Source organism: Schistocerca cancellata, chromosome 2, assembly GCF_023864275.1.
Source record: "Schistocerca cancellata isolate TAMUIC-IGC-003103 chromosome 2, iqSchCanc2.1, whole genome shotgun sequence".
Taxonomy (NCBI): domain Eukaryota; kingdom Metazoa; phylum Arthropoda; class Insecta; order Orthoptera; family Acrididae; genus Schistocerca; species Schistocerca cancellata.
Window position 1 is genome coordinate 572217005 of NC_064627.1, and position 8450 is coordinate 572225454.

The following is an 8450-nucleotide window of genomic DNA, read 5'->3' on the forward strand; positions in this document are numbered from 1 at the left end:
GTGACTGACGATCAGAACAACAGCCTAAAACATTAGAACGTTACAACCATTCCAGTTCAGTAGTAGAAATGTTAATGGCATTTACAATGAAATTAGTAAAACGTAACTTCTATCTGAGCACCCAGAACAGTTTCATACAGCGTACAAGTAGCTTAAAAGTCAATGACCTTACAATACTTCGCTAGCAAAAATATCAAAGGCATTTACCATATATCAAGCTGTGGTACAAAGCCACGTGGAAAGCTAACGACCATTGCAGTAACTATACGTAGATCTGTAGTCAAGCTGGGTAGGTCGCATAAAAAGTCATACAGCAGGTGAAAAACCATTTTATTGAGCACGAAGTATGCAACGGAGCGTTTCGAAATTATTTCCATTTTCAGACATCCAAACGCCACGGACAAAAGCATTACCAGCTGTGTGCGTAACACAACTTGTAATACTCTTGTCCTTGTGCTACTTTTGCATTTGGATTTATGGGGATGGAAATAGTTACAAAACATATCATGTATACCTTGTGATCAATAAAATCATTTTTCGCCTACCGTATTACATATTTATGCATGTTTACCATAAATTAGTAAAATTAACTGATAGCCGAGCACACGACGCGAGAAATGTAATTCCTGCTAATTATTTGAAAGAAAATTCACGGCAATATGATGATTAAAAAACACGTCCCTTAAAAAGTGAACAGAAAAAGAAAAAATTTAAAACAATGGATCGGCAAAGAATTAAACTTTAAATACAATATTACACGCTAATGCCTGTAATACATGCGAGGTCCACCTTTATGATTATAGCGGGATGGCTTCTCGAAGAGTTCGCAGAACCTGTGGCCAACTTATACGGTCAACACACTGCAAATTGTAAGTGGCACCAAAACGCTGCACACAGCTTGAGTTGCTCCAGTGGACCACACTGATATCTCATAAGTCACCAAATGATGAGGGAGACACGGATCAATACTGTAACACTCTCAACGTACTACTCTGCAGAACTTGATCAACACATGTGACAGACTTACGGCAGCTCCAACAAAAGTCAGCACCACACAGTTTGTAGACATATGATCCCACTGCAGCACCGACGGACAGAATAGCTCTCTGTGGTCAGTGGGTCATACTCATGTTTCTCACCCCCGATCACGACTGAAAGAGATGCCTCCCGACGCTGATATGGGGTCGTAACGTCTTCGCAGCACCACCCTCACCTACCGGACTCTGCAACGTTCGTTTACCGGACGCTGCAACGTTCGCTGGCCGCGATAACGTGCAGATACAGTCACAAGCGACAATCGCCATCGACACAATACCAAAATGGCTCACAAAGTAACGAGCCAATATAAAATTGTTGAACAGTTCATTTCTAGCGAACCATTTACCACTGACACAAAAACTGCTCTCAACTTATCGCGGCTGCAGATCTCCGGCGTGTCTTTCTGTAGCATTTTAAGTTACATAAAATGCAATTTTCCACTGAACAAAATTCTGATACCAGTTTAAGAACCTTTTGAGTAGTCTATCCTTAACAGCCGGTCACAAAAATTTTAACTATCATGTGATAAAATATTTCAGGTAATTAATTTTCTCTAAGTTTCCAGATACGTATGTGACGTCCTCGTGTGTTTTTTGCTGTTGTTTTCGTTATTTTGGTCTTAAGTCCGCAGACTGAGACAGCTCTTCCTGTGCAAGACTCTTCATCTTATTCTAAGTAATGCCACCTACATCCGGTTGAGCCTGCTTGCTGTAGTAACGTCTTAGTTTTACTTTTCAATCTGTATCGGCCACACTTCGCTCAGTTACCACTCACTAACCAGCCAATTGAAGCAGATGGGGTATGTTTGTCATATCCAAGTTCAGTTCGACTAGCTCCCACATCTCGTAGAAATTTAATCATGTTGTCTACCTACACACACTCCGAATTCAGGCCACGAGTGGCCAACCGGGACCATCCGACCGCCGTGTCATACTCAGTGGAGGATGTGGATAGGAGGGCCGTGGGGTCAGCACACCGCTCTCCCGGTCGTTATGATGGTATTCTTGACCGAAGCCGCTACTATTAGGTCGAGTAGCTCCTCAATTGGCATCACGAGGCTGAGTGCACCCCGAAAAATGGCAACAGCGCATGGCGGCCCGGATGGTCACCCATCCAAGTGCCGGCCACGCCCAACAGCGCTTAACTTCGGTGATCTCACGGGAACCGGTGTATCCACTGCGGCAAGGCCGTTGCCTCTTCCTACACACACAACAAATAAAATTTCGTTACTTTCAATTCTTCGTGTTCTTAAATTGTAATGAGCAGCAGCAAACTGTGATATACAGGTGGTGGGAAAAAATTGGAAATACCAAAAACACGACACGTTACCTAGCCTAAAACTGTGTAGGAATGTCGTTGTCATTTGAAAGAACTTCCAGCCATCTCGGAATGCGTCAGTACGGGCGCTACATCGTTTTCAAGATAATCTTGTACCATATAATAGTGGCAACTTCAGGTATCGGTGACGGCGACTTGGTGACTATGATGGCCATGGAAGACGCGACAATTCTTCCTGATCCTCATAAAACCAGTACTGGACAAGGTGAGTCGCGTGAACATGGGCGCTGCGTCTGGGAGCAGAGCGTCACCATTGGTGAACTATATTGTGCTGTGGGATGGACCTGATGAGCCAAAATGGCCACATAATGCTTGGCGGTAATGTCACCTTGCAGAGTATCAATGACGCCCGTGGAACACCGAAGATGGATGCCCAAATCGTCACCGAACCCCGCCATGTTTCACTCTTCGAACGTAACAGTTGGAAAAAATGTGAAAGAAGACTCATCGCCAAATGACATTCTTCCATAGCACAATTGTCCAGGTTTTATGGCTTAGGCACCACTTTTTCCTGCTACGGGCATCTGCAATACTGATGAGCGATTTTGGAATTCCAACTCTCCCTGCAATTTCCTACTAGTGTAGCTCCTTCGTTTGATAAAATCGGGGTCCACGAGAGTGGAATGCAGTTCTGCAGTGACTATAGCTGCAGGAGTAATCTTATTTTTTGTCACATTCCTCTTCAATGACAGTCCATCAAAATCACTCAGAACACTTTTTCGTCCGAATTGTGATTTACCAGGAGATGTTGTTCTACTTTCCTTGTATTTCGTATAAATCGTCGACACGGTGTCTTTTCAAAAAGCAAACACTTCGGCTCCTTTGGTTACGAACGCACCCAGAATAGAGCACCAACGGTTTGCCCACGTTCGAATGTACTTAGCTCCGACATAAGGCACACATAACCACACAGAACACTGTTCTGGCCACAGCTGATGCTTGCAAAGTATTCAGGACTTGTGGCATGTGTCACCGTGATAAAACACAGCAGTGCAACGCCCAACTTGGCTAGTATCTGCATTTACTTTCAAGCATGCATTTCTCGCAGTGTTTGCTTATTTTTGTTGGTTGGTTGATTTGTAGAAGGGGCCCAAACAGTGAGGTCATCGGTCTCATCGGATTAAGGAAGGATGGGGAAGTTGTCCGTATCCTTTCAGACGAACCATCCCGACATTTGCCTGAAGCGATTTACGGAAGTCACGGAAAACCTAAATCAGGATGGCCGGACGCGGGTCTGAACCGTCGCCCTCCCGAATGCGAGTCCAGTGTGCTAACCAATGCGCCACCACGCTCGGTCATATTTTTGTCTATGCCTTGCAGAACTCCTATGGTTTTCCAAATGTAATAAAGAATCCGTCTACATGTTATTGAGAGCAGGTAAAATTTTTGTTGTGTGACACTTGTAAGTTAGTAATGATTGTTTTCGGAATAAAATGCCATGAACACGGCAACTGTGAAGATAGAGCAAGCTGGCATGCGCCTGTTTTCACGATGTTCTCCGATGCTTAGGGGTCACTAGAAACAGTAATGGTCTCACATTAACTGAAATTTCAACCTCTACTGTGAAAAATTTTGCTAATTTATCAATTTTGGTATATTTCTAAACATCTCGTTTAATTTGAGACGCGTGTATTGGTAATTGGTAGATAACATGTTGCTGATGTTGACAATACGGCAAATTAAGCGATTCATTCAGAAATAATTCTTTTCAGTTATCTGGCTTCTAGCAGCTTTCATCAAACATACGGTTACCCACATTAAGTGATACGTATTGCATATAGATGTACGAGGAACCCAACTTCTGAAATAACGGGTTAACCAACAGAGAGAGCGCCCTGCGGCTACTGACTGCCCTTAGCGGCTGGCGTAGTCAACAAACTGCCATTTGCCTCGTGTCGCTGGGACAATTAGCAAGCGAACTACAGCCGCTGAAGTAAGCACTCGTACAATCTGCTCGTCGGATTAGGGCTGCGAAGGAGTTTGAAGAACAACAAGTGTGTGTGTGTGTGTGTGTGGAAATTCTGCAACAAACATGGCAAAACTTTCACAGAGATATTTCAAACGCTTAGCCATGCATGTGGGGAGGACTATATGAGCCGCATGCAGTGCCACGAGTGGTTCAAACGTTTTCAACAGAGCAGGACGTCTGTCTGTGACGATTCAAAGCCTGCACGTCCTTACACATCATCAGATGATGGCCAGGTGTGTAGAGTTCGTGCTGTGATTCGCGGAAACCGTCGTTTAGGCCTAACTGTTCGGGGAGTTGCTGAGGAGGTGAGCATCAGCGCAGGATCATGCCGTCAAATTTTGGGTGAAAAACTTGCGATGCGTCGTGTCACTGCAACATTCGTACTGCGTTTGTTGACTGAAGATCAGAAACACACGCGTGTTGAAATGTGTGGGGAACTGCTTGCCGCTGCTAATGGCAGTGAAAACTTTCTTAAGAACACCATAACAGGGGATGAGACGTGGGTGTACGGCTATGATTCTGAAACGAAGATGCAGTCATCGCAGTGGATAGGTAAAGGGTCACTTCGTCCACAAAAGCACGCACGAGTCGGTCAAATATTGTGGTGTTGTTGGTTGCGTTTTTTGACTACAAAGGCATTATCCACCATGAATTTGTGACACGTGGTAACATGATAAACAAGGAAGTCTACCAGGGAATCGCAGAGCGCATGAGGAATGCTGTGCGCAGGTAGAGGCTTGAATTGTGTAAACACCTGAGCTGGATGTTGCGTCATGACAATGCGCCAGCGCACTCGTCACTCCTTGTCTGCAGCTATCTACAGGGTGTTTCAAAAATTACCGGTATATTTGAAACGGCAATAAAAACTAAACGAGCAGCGATAGAAATACACTGTTTGTTGCAATATGCTTGGGACAACAGTACATTTTCAGGCGGACAAACTTTCGAAATTACAGTAGTTACAATTTTCAACAACAGATGGCGCTGCAAGTGATGTGAAACATATAGAAGACAACGCAGTCTGTGGGTGCGCCATTCTGTACGTCGTCTTTCTGGTGTAAGCGTGTGCTGTTCACAACGTGCAAGTGTGCTGTAGACAACATGGTTTATTCCTTAGAACAGAGGATTTTTCTGGTGTTGGAATTCCACCGCCTAGAACACAGAGTTGTTGCAACAAGACGAAGTTTTCAACGGAGGTTTAATGTAACCAAAGGACAGAAAAGCGATACAATAAAGGATCTGTTTGAAAAATTTCAACGGACTGGGAACGTGACGGATGAACGTGCTGGAAAGGTAGGGCGACCGCGTACGACAACCACAGAGGGCAACGCGCAGCTAGTGCAGCAGGTGATCCAACAGCGGCCTCGGGTTTCCGTTCGCCGTGTTGCAGCTGCGGTCCAAATGACGCCAACGTCCACGTATCGTCTCATGCGCCAGAGTTTACACCTCTATCCATACAAAATTCAAACACGGCAACCCCTCAGCGCCGCTACCATTGCTGCACGAGAGACATTCACTAACGATGTAGTGCACAGGATTGATGACGGCGATATGCATGTGGGCAGCATTTGGTTTACTGACGAAGCTTATTTTTACCTGGACGGCTTCGTCCATAAACAGAACTGGCGCATATGGGGAACCGAAAAGCCCCATGTTGCAGTCCCATCGTCCCTGCATCCTCAAAAAGTACTGGTCTGGGCCGCCATTTCTTCCAAAGGAATCATTGGCCCATTTTTCAGATCCGAAACGATTACTGCATCACGCTATCTGGACATTCTTCGTGAATTTGTGGCGGTACAAACTGCCTTAGACGACACTGCGAACACCTCGTGGTTTATGCAAGATGGTGCCCGGCCACATCGCACGGCCGACGTCTTTAATTTCCTGAATGAATATTTCGATGATCGTGTGATTGCTTTGGGCTATACGAAACATACAGGAGGCGGCGTGGATTGGCCTCCCTATTCGCCAGACATGAACCCCTGTGACTTCTTTCTGTGGGGACACTTGAAAGACCAGGTGTACCGCCAGAATCCAGAAACAATTGAACAGCTGAAGCAGTACATCTCATCTGCATGTGAAGCCATTCCGCCAGACACGTTGTCAAAGGTTTCGGGTAATTTCATTCAGAGACTACGCCATATTATTGCTGCGCATGGTGGATATGTGGAAAATATCGTACTATAGAGTTTCCCAGACCGCAGCGCCATCTGTTGTTGACAATTGTAACTACTGTAATTTCGAAAGTTTGTCTGCCTTAAAATGTACTGTTGTCCCTAGCATATTGCAACAAGCGGTGTATTTCTATCGCTGCTAGTTTAGTTTTTATTACCGTTTCAAATATACCGGTCATTTTTGAAACACCCTGTAGCAAAACACCAGATTTCCGCTGTGCCCCATTCACCGTATTCTCAGGACCTAGCCCCAGCAGACTTTTTCATCACCAGCCGAGACATAGATGAGAATATGAACAGTGATCCAATACTGTCAAATGTTTTAACGATGCCATTACGGCTTTATCACATTAGGACATGGTGTAGAACAGGTACGCTTTACCTTATCTTATCTGTACATTTCCCTGTTTATATGATAGTATATTGTGATATGAAATGCCGTTTTGTGTTGAAAGATAGACTGAAGATGGTCATTACTGACTGAAACCGGTCATCTTCAAAGAAATTTATATCGCGATCAGAGACTGAAAAAAAATACTTTTTCATGTTTCCCTAACTGAAAAACACATTGAAAGGACGTCGTTTCCGTACCTTAGAGGAAGTACAGGACAATGCGACGAGAAACCTGCACGCCATCCCCCATGCCACGAGGCTTCCAAAATTGGGAGAACCTTTGCGAGCGGTGTATTGGCAATAGAAGGGACTAATATAAGGGGACAGTACTTAAAATGTTGTACAATAAGCAATAAATCTGATACAACAAAAGTTCGGTTCCTTTTGAGCACACTTCGTATAACAGTAAAGGTGTAAAGAAATAACAAAAGTGGAGAGGAAATACCAGATGCTGGAGGAAATAGAGACTCAGGTGGTCTGTCGCAGCACGTGAAAGGAAAAATTACGGCCCCGCTACCGGCTGGATGTGAATAAAAAACCGCCTGAAATACGACGGCGCATTATTTCAGGGCGTTCACAAGTGAGGGAACCCCGGCCGAGATTCGCCCAATTATACGTGCTGTCTGGCGCATGCCACAACGTTTATTCCGAGAGCAGTGAAGCTCGCAGCGGCGAAAACTGTTTCATATTTAGGCAGCAGTTCATTTTTCCCTCTTCCGGACACCGATTGTTCGCGCTATAGCATGCATACAATAGTGATGAAAGTATCCAACAGACGATTTTACCTTTGGTTGAAGAGCACTATGTCTGGACAGACTTTTCGTGAGTAAAAGTCAACTGTTTCTGGAAATCCAATGATAAAGAAATTAAATATTTATTAGTAATTTTTTCGCCGACAGAACGATATAACACAGTGGAAAATACATTGGGCACGGGTAACAACAGGATTCAACTTCGAGCCCGATCAAACTATTGTAGGTTTACAGTGGTTTCATAATATTGCTGCAGGTAGTGACCTGGATGCTTAATTCACCATTCCTGTTGATGATTCCGTTCCTGGGTTGTCTTGGGAATACGCATACATCGCTTCGAATGAACTACGTCATGATTCTTATTGATCGATCGGGAGAAACTAGGCAGGCGTAATCCGATTTCCGTTCCGCTCCACCTGAGTCTGCGCAGCTATTATTACAGGCAGAAGGTAAGAACTAATTCGTCCTGTATCGCTGTCATTGTAACACAACACGAGACACTTTGTGAAAATGCTAAGGATCGAATCAAACTGTATCGGTGATTACTTGATGTTGGCTTGCTAAAAATACTACAAGCCGTCGCAGCAATATTGTGGAGGATAAAATAGTAAGTAAGTAAATAAATACTAATGTTGCTGTATTCTTGAAAATCCTTCATTTATTCTTTTAACGCCCGCAGGTCTGTTGTGAATCTTAAGACCGTTTCCATTCGTACAAGAAGAAATTGAAACAGTATTGATAGATATCTACGCATCACTTCGATTCTACATCCCCATCTACATCATA

General features: G+C 44.3%; 1 pseudogene; it reads right to left on the reverse strand.

The window, feature by feature from the left end:
• Positions 1 to 2115: 2115 nt before the first annotated feature.
• On the reverse strand, positions 2116 to 2233 carry LOC126164154 (5S ribosomal RNA; annotated as a pseudogene).
• Between the last annotated feature and the right edge of the window lie 6217 nt (positions 2234 to 8450).